Raw genomic sequence first — 8929 nt, 5'->3', positions numbered from 1 at the left:
TCATGCCTTAAATACTTACCTTAAAGATGACTGAGTTACAGACAGACACTTACACATTCCTTCACACCTCACACACACATAACCATCATTTCCAGCAGCTCTGACCACAATGCAACTGTCACATGGTATGGAAGCAGCAATCTGGATGGAGCAGGAAAGGGATAGCTGTGTACTGGCAGAGGGAGAGAAGAGTGCCATCTGGCGGAGTGTGCAGGCACTAGCCTGCAAACAGGCACAGCATCGGGAGGCTGTGTGGCAGGAAGATGAGGAAACACAGCGAAAAAGGAGAGGAGTGGGGAAGGGAAAGACAAGTGGGTGTGATGGCTGATGGTGGTACACAAAGATAGTGGGAGACAAGAATAGGAAGCAATCTGTTGGAACAGTATGTTTGTTACCATAGGTTGAGGCAGAGATAATTACGGGAGTGAAGTATGTGTAGTAAGGATAAATCTTATCTGCACAGTTCAGAAAAGCTAGTGGTGGAGGGGAGGATCCAGATGGCTCTGGTAGTACCCACTGAAACCAAGTGAGTTGTGTTCAGCTGCATGTTGTGCTACAGACTGGTCTACTGCACTTGCCCGCAGTGGACGTTTGTCCTGATGCATATCCAGTTTATATATGGACCACCTGAAGTGGATGGAAGAGAAGGTGTAGAGGCTGCAAATGAATGAAAATAGCATTTCTTTGCCCCAAGTCCAGATCATGAAGATATCACTGACTGTGAACCAATCAAGGAGTTTGGCATGGTAGGAATTATCCTCTAGATGGCCTGTAGTCAGGTCAGCATAAGACGGTGCCACAGATCTATTTGTATACATCCCCCTCAAAGGAGATGTAGTTGTGATTTAGGATAAAGTTAGTAGGGTGTATTAGGAATGAGGTGGTAGGTTTGGAGTCCCAAAGGACATTGGAAAGGATAGTGTTCAATAGCACTAAGATCATCATCATAACAGATGTTGGTGTATAGAGAGGTGGCATTAAGGGGAGTTGGAACGCCCTATCTCGACAACGTTAAATTTAGTGACTTGGCTTCCCTGCATTTCAGGAACCACTGTAGCCATGGCATGAAACTTTTACAGGACATAAAACTGTATGTTCTGAGTCTACTGAACTACAGCAATTGCATTTCAGTCACTGCTTTCAGAAATACAATTTTTTAATTACATGGCTAAAATTTTGTGTACTTTTTTTGTATATTATCCAAAATAATTTTAATTATACATAACATTAAGTTGTTCTTTTAGTTCAGTAGACTCAGAATATGTATGTTATCACTTCCTGAAAATTTGAATATTCTACTTGAATTTGTTTCTGAGATTTACGGGGAAATGCAACAGTAAATGTAAATTTTCAGGAAAGGCGTCTTAAGTTTCAAAAGACTGTATCCCACTTAACACATGCCCCTCCCCCCCCCCTCCCCACTCAAAAGCACCCTGCACCATACTGTATATTATCCTCTTGATCTTTTTCCAAGTGTTTTCTTCTTTCTGGACGCCTTAGTGGCCAACTGTGCTGCATACTCGGCTTTATCAATGCGAACCTGGTCCATCAGTTAAAGTTCTCTGATGCAATTTGCTCCAATATTAATTCCCAAATGCTGTAGCAACAGCTTCATTTGCAACGCCCTTCACTGACTCACATGTAACAGATTCCACAGCAGCTCCAATAAACCCTGCATACTTGTCGATTTTACAAGGTGGGCGTGCCATATTCATCACAGCACACATTTTTTTGTGCTGCAGTGTGTCCTTTACCGATAGCTCTCAATCCATAAAGCCACCTAATATTTACTTCAAAATAATTATCTTCACACTTATCATAATTCCAAAATGAATGAGCATATTTACAACTGGCACAATTAATGATAAGTTTCCTGGCTAGTCCATTTGATACCTCACTGTCTTCATGTAAACTGACTGGCCCTCCACATATTTTACAACACATACGCTCACCTAACACCCTTATTAGGAAATGTAAATCTATCAGAATATAACCTAACCTACCATTTACATCACTTTTGTTTGAAAACTGTGTATCACAACATTTTATTTTAATCTTTAAAGTGTTAATGGGTGTTTCTCTAGATACTGACGAGTTTGCCCGCATTTCATTGTCTGTAACTTCACATGCCACATGTTGAAAACGATGTTTCCCTTTATTCAAAAATCTATTACCATGAAACCCATGTTGCTTAAAAACACTTCATTTTGGTGTCATACTTTACTTTTTGAGAGATTTACCAATCTATTTGTCACATTTCCTTGGAAAAATGTTAGCTCTTTGACTTACGAAGTGTGTTTATACTATGAAATGATACAATACTGTTTTTGACAGTACTACCAATACAAACACGTAATTTAACCTTTACAACACAACAATCCACAGCCCTCTATATAAAAAAATTACCGATTTTATTAGATCTTGAAGTAATGCATGCAAGTTCACAACCCTGGTCCCCTACTTTCATGAAATTTTGAAGATATACATATGTAAATAAATATAAAATTTGTTTGTTTCATATATTTATTTATTTGCATTTTCTTTGCTACTTAGTATTTCTCTTTCATATGATATGCAAAAAACAGTCTCCAAGATGTAACGCAACTCCACAAGACTATCACATTAAGTTTGTTGTTCTCCTTTTTTTGTTTTTGGGACATACTTGGCAGTTTCTTCATTTTCGTTTATTCATTTCAGAAATAAGTATTACTTGGTGTTACTTTATGTGACTGGAAAGTGTGTCAACTGGATCATTAGGAGACTACGCAACGTAGTGGCAACCTCCAAGTTTTGCTCAGAAGCAGGTACATGGTCTTTTATCCACGAATCAGGCACTTTCAATAAAAACTCAGAGACTCTTGTGATCTGTATTGAAATATTGCCATGTACGGAATGCATTAAATAATGCGCAATTAGAGGTACATGCAAACCTTTATTGACCATTTTATAGTTTATCTGTGTATAGGATAAAAACTCAAATATTGGCCAGCCCGTTCCACTCCTTTCATGCATTTGTTGTTGTCTAATACACTTTCACGTTTTTTTTAAATTGCGTAATTGGTTTTTCTACATTTTCTTTGAGTGTCAGTCAAAGTGAAATTATGTATTGTAGAGATCATTTGTATAGTTTTAGTTTTCTAAGCTCTCCATACCTGTGCAAGGACTTCACCTTTCCGTTGATGACAAGCTACAAACACATTGACTTTTATGCACTTTAATTTTTCCGGGTACCCTCTATTTTGCTGTATCGTTCCACAAACTCGAATTTTCTTTTCAAGCAACTTCTCTGAAAGTTCCACTCTCCATATGAAGGTTGGCATCACTGGTTTTGCTAAAGGCTGTCCAGTGCCAGAATATATCTTGAATGAGGAAATTCATCCTGTACTCTATAATCACAGAGCATCTGAATGGGTATGCCATATTTAGTAATTTTCGACGGATTGTAAACTTTAAAATTTAACCGTCAACGCCACAGTATCATTCCTTCATCAACTAAGATGTTTTGTCTTAGATTAAAAGTTTCTTTAAACTTTTTGGAAAAATAAATAATTATGAATACCACTTTGAAAAGCAGGACAGCATTGTCCAGTTTATTGTTGTTGTCGAAAAAATGGTAATATTTGTCTGAATCGGTTGCGGGACATCGTTTTGCGAAATATTAGTGTGTGTATCAACGGATTTGTTGACCAATAATCATCGATCCATGCTTTTAATTCCCATAAGGATAGCAATCCCAAACCAATTTCTACGTTCGGGTCTCGTAACGTTGACAAATTTGGCATATTCTTTATCCAGTTTCCTTCTATTGCAATTTTGATTATAGTACTTGCTGGTTTCATGACTAATATATTCAAATGGACCATTCCCAATATATAAATCTACGATATCCTGTGTATCATTGGGAAATAAGTTGGACAGAGAAGGAAGTCGGCTGTGCCCTTTCGAAGGAACCATCCCAGCATTTGCCTGGAGCGATTTAGGGAAATCACGGAAAACCTAAATCGGGATGGCCAGATGCAGGATTGAACCGTCGTCCTCCCGAATGCGAGTCCAGTGTGCTAACCACTGCGCCACCTTGCTCAGTCGAAAGGGGATCCTTCAAGTTTATTATTGGTCCTCGGTAAATCAAAATCTGACCACTGTGCACCGTCTTCTTCATCTGATTCATCCAAATCGGTTGGGAACCATACTGTTCGCCGAACTCTTCTTGAAAGTATTTCACTATCTTCCAACGATTCTGCTTCACTTTCATTTTATTTGATATCCAATGTCTTCTTCCCAATCGGTCAAATCATCTGGAACATCAGCCGAGACGTCCGCGCATTCATCGTAAATAATCATATTGTCTCTTTTGTCTGCATCATATTGTGTCTTTTGTCTGCCATGATGAAAGGGCACAAATACTTCAAAAAACTTATTGACGTGTATAACTTATTGTTATCTAAACAAAACATCAACAGAATGCAAAAGATACTAAAGTGCTGTCGCCGGCCACTGAGCGATACTACGCACACAACACCACTGTGGTGCTGCCGGCTGTTGATCACTATTTCGCACACAATACCACTGTGGTGCCGCCAGAGGGAATAGTGTTAACAGTGACGATTAGGGTTCTAGGAAGTAAAGGAGTGGGGATGGTGGAGAGGCGGTGAAGGAAGTGGTTGGTATCTTTGACATGGAAGGCTGGATTGTGTGAAAGTGGTTGGAGATGGTGTCAACAAGGGGCAAAATTCTTTCAGTGGGGTCACAATAATCAGTCTCAATTTTAAATGTGCCTACCTGCAACTTGCGTGTCATCTTTTCGGTAAGTTATGATCATCTTTTCCGTACATCATGATATTCCAACCTGGAGTTTCTATTAGCTGATCATGTCTTGAATACTTATACAAGGTGACAGTTGTCACCAGATGATTTAATACAAGTCTCTTTCAACTCAAACTATTGCAATCTACGTCTGCTTGAACCTGTTTACTGTTATCAAGCTTTTGTCTGCCTCTACAATTTTAATCCTCCCTCCTTCACTTCAGGTTGAGTTCCCAATCTACTCATTCAGGATGTGCAACACAGCTATTTTAACACACACACACACACACACACACACACACACACACACACACACACAGATAGAGAGAGCGCACACTTTTGTAACACTTCTTTCCAGTGACTTGTATTCATTAGTCTGTACTGCTTCCTAAGCCCCTTCGCATCTGGATAAAAAGGCATTCTGAAAATTGCACAGTCTAATACAGAAAGTAATTTATCTCGCACATCTGACAATCAAACAAAATGTACCAAACTTGGGAAGAAATGAAAGCATACAGGAGTTTGCTGGTAGTCGTGCATATTCCTTCCAGTGTGGAAATGAGAGGTGCCGTATCTTAATGGATTTATATTGAATATAAGATCCAGTCAATAATTATTATTTTAAAGTAAAAATTTTAACAAGCATTTCTTAGCAGTGAGCCATTTAAATCTTGATTCTGAAGACTTGGGCTACAGCCATCAGTTGTCATGATTTGGTTCACACATTCTACAATTCAACTCGTTTATTTGTTGTAGTATTATTAGAGGAACATTATCACTGTCATGGTTGTCAGTGTTTAATGTTTTGTTGATAGACACAGAGTAACAGGATAACTCTATTACAAACTACTGCACGCATATATGTTAAGATAGAAAAGGCAATGCATATCCCATGGTTGTCTTAGGGGAACCATTTGGCATTCACCTAAAGTGAAACATGGAAGAAAACATTAAAAACTATAGACTCACTCTTCTTTAATGTGAATTCTAAAACTTCTGTGCTGAACTTGGTTACATATTGTTTATGTTATGTGACGAACTGTTATCCTACACTCTTGTAGCAGCTGAAGCACCAAACAGTAATTGATGTATGGAATAATTTCAAATTAAACTTTCATTCCCCACTCTCGCTACTGTATTCCAGCCAAACCTTTCCACAACAAATAAAAACTGAACTGATAAAGCATTATGAATTAATTCATACTTCCTTGCCTAATCATATCAGTAATACTAAAAGGAAACACAGCGTAGCAAAACCACATCACAGTGTCAATTATTACTTGCACCATTTAATATACAACATTACTCTAAAGTGGTGTAAATGTTGTCATTCCTGAAGTACCAACATTTATTGTTTCCTACTCTACAGAGGAGATATACTTTGAAGATGGGTCATCCTTTTTGACTGGTGATTACCTACATCCACATGTGTGGAATCTTTTCTCATCACATGCCTACTATGTCTGTCAGCAATGCTCTGTAGTTTGAAAGTCAGAAGGATGTGCATTTCCAACACCAAAATGAAGAAATTTAATTTGTTCATATTTTCTATCCTACCATTATGATGTGCAACAATGGTGATGTATGAGAATTTATTCCTCTTTTATATTATCAACAGATATTGTCTGAATTTTCTAATACTGAGAACTTAGGAGTGCTCTAGGTTTTACTTGGGAAGAAACTTGCAGTAGCCATGTCACATAAATTAGTCGTCATTGTTGACAATTGATTGCAACAGTAGTAACTGTCATCTTCTGGTCTTCAAAATGATTTTGCTATAAAAGTTTTCCATTGTGAGTTAGTATCTCATACCAAGTTGCCATCATTCTTGTTGTGGTCTTCAATGTGAAGACTGGTTTGATGCAGCTCTCCAGGCTACTCTATCCTGTAGAAGCCTCTTCATCTCAAGATTAACTACTGCAGCTTACGTCCTACTGAATCGGCTTACTGTACTCATCTCTTCGTCTCCTTTTACAATTTTTACCCCTGCCTCTCTCCCTCCAATATCAAACTGGTGATCCCTTGAGGTCTCACAATGTGTCTTATCAACCAATCCCATCTTCAAGACTGGTTGTGCCACGAATTCCTTTTTTTCCACAATTTATTTCAGTACCTCCTTATTAGTTACATGATCCAACCATCTAATCTTCAGCATTCTTCTGTAACACCACATTTCAAAGCTTATGTTCTCTTCTTGTCTAAACGATTTATCGTCGATGTTTCACTTATATACATGGCTGCACTCCACACAAATATTTTAAGAAAAGACTTTGTAACATTAAATTTAATGGTCATGGGTGACTGGAATTCGTCAGTAGGAAAAGGGAGAGAAGGAAACATAGTGGGTGAATATGGATTGGGGCTAAAAAATGGAAGAGGAAGCCGTCTGGTAGAATTTTGCACAGAGCATAACTTAATCATAGCTAACACATGGTTCAAGAATCATAAAAGAAGGTTGTATACATGGAAGAATCCTGGAGATACTAAAAGGTACCAGGTTTTAAATTGTAAGACATTTCCAGGGGCAGATGCGGACTCTGACCACAATCTATTGGTTATGAACTGTAGATAGAAACTGCAAAAAGGTGCTAATTTATGGAGATGGGACCTGGAAAAACTGACTAAACCAGGGGTTGTACAGAGTTTCAGGGAGAGCATAAGGGAACAATTGACAGGAATGGCGGAAAGAAATACAGAAGAAGAAGAATGGGTAGCTTTGAGAGATGAAGTAGTGAAGGCAGCGGAGGATCAAGTAGGTAAAAAGACGAGGGCTAGTAGAAATCCTTGGGTAACAGAAGAAATATTGAATTTAATTGATGAAAGGAGAAAATATAAAAATGCAGTAAATGAAGCAGGCAAAAAGGAATACAAACGTCTCAAAAATGAGATTGACAGGAAGTGCAAAATGGCTAAGCAGGGATGGCTAGAGGACAAATATAAGGATGTAGAGGCTTATCTCAGGAAAATTAAAGAGAACTTTGGAGAAAAGAGAGCCACTTGTATGAATAACAAGAGCTCAGATGGAAACCCAGTTCTTAGCAAAGAAGGGAAAGCAGAAAGGTGGAAGGAGTATATAGAGGGTCTATACAAGGGCGATGTACTTGAGGACAATATTATGGAAACGGAAGAGAATGTAGATGAAATGGGAGATATGATACTGCGTGAAGAGTTTGACAGAGCACTGAAAGACCTGAGTCGAAACAAGGCCCCGGGAGAAGACAACATTCCATTAGAACTACTGACGGCCTTGGGAGAGCCAGTCATGACAAAACTCTACCATCTGGTGAGCAAGATGTATGAGACAGGTGAAATACCCTCAGACTTCAAGAAGAATATAATAATTCCAATCCCAAAGAAAGCACGTGTTGACAGATGTGAAAATGACCGAACTATCAGTTTAATAAGTCACAGCTGCAAAATACTAATGCGAATTCTTTACAGACGAATGGAAAAACTGGTAGAAGCAAAACTCGGGGAAGATCACTTTGGATTCCGTACAAATGTTGGAACACGTGAGGCAATACTAACCTTACGACTTATCTTAGAAGAAAGATTAAGAAAAGGCAAACCTACGTTTCTAGCATTTGTAGACTTAGAGAAAGCTTTAGACAATGTTGACTGGAATACTCTCTTTCAAATTCTGAAGGTGGCAGGGGTAAAATACAGGGAGCGAAAGGCTATTTATAATTTATACAGAAACCAGATGGCAGTTATAAGAGTCGAGGGACATGAAAGGGAAGCAGTGGTTGGGACGGGAGTAAGACAGGGTTGTAGCCTCTCCCCGATGTTATTCAATCTGTATATTGAGCAAGCAGTAAAGAAACAAAAGAAAAGTTCGGAGTAGGTATTAAAGTTCATGGAGAAGAAATAAAAACTTTGAGGTTCGCCGATGACATTGTAATTCTGTCAGAGACAGCAAAGGACTTGGAAGAGCAGTTGAACGGAATGGACAGTGTCTTGAAAGGAGGATATAAGATGAACATCAACAAAAGCAAAACGAGGATAATGGAATGTAGCCAAATTAAATCGGGTGATGCTGAGGGAATTAGATTAGGAAATGAGACACTTGAAGTAGTAAAGGAGTTTTGCTATTTAGGGAGTAAAATAACTGATGATGGTCGAAGTA

General features: G+C 38.5%; 1 protein-coding gene across 3 annotated transcripts in view; it reads right to left on the bottom strand.

The window, feature by feature from the left end:
• LOC124611079 (cation-independent mannose-6-phosphate receptor) overlaps nt 1-8929 on the bottom strand; it is a 619359-nt gene that overhangs the window by 245280 nt on the left and 365150 nt on the right. The window lies entirely within an intron of this gene.

This window comes from Schistocerca americana, chromosome 1 (genome assembly GCF_021461395.2).
Source record: "Schistocerca americana isolate TAMUIC-IGC-003095 chromosome 1, iqSchAmer2.1, whole genome shotgun sequence".
Taxonomy (NCBI): domain Eukaryota; kingdom Metazoa; phylum Arthropoda; class Insecta; order Orthoptera; family Acrididae; genus Schistocerca; species Schistocerca americana.
This window is presented reverse-complemented; position numbering and strand designations above follow the sequence as displayed.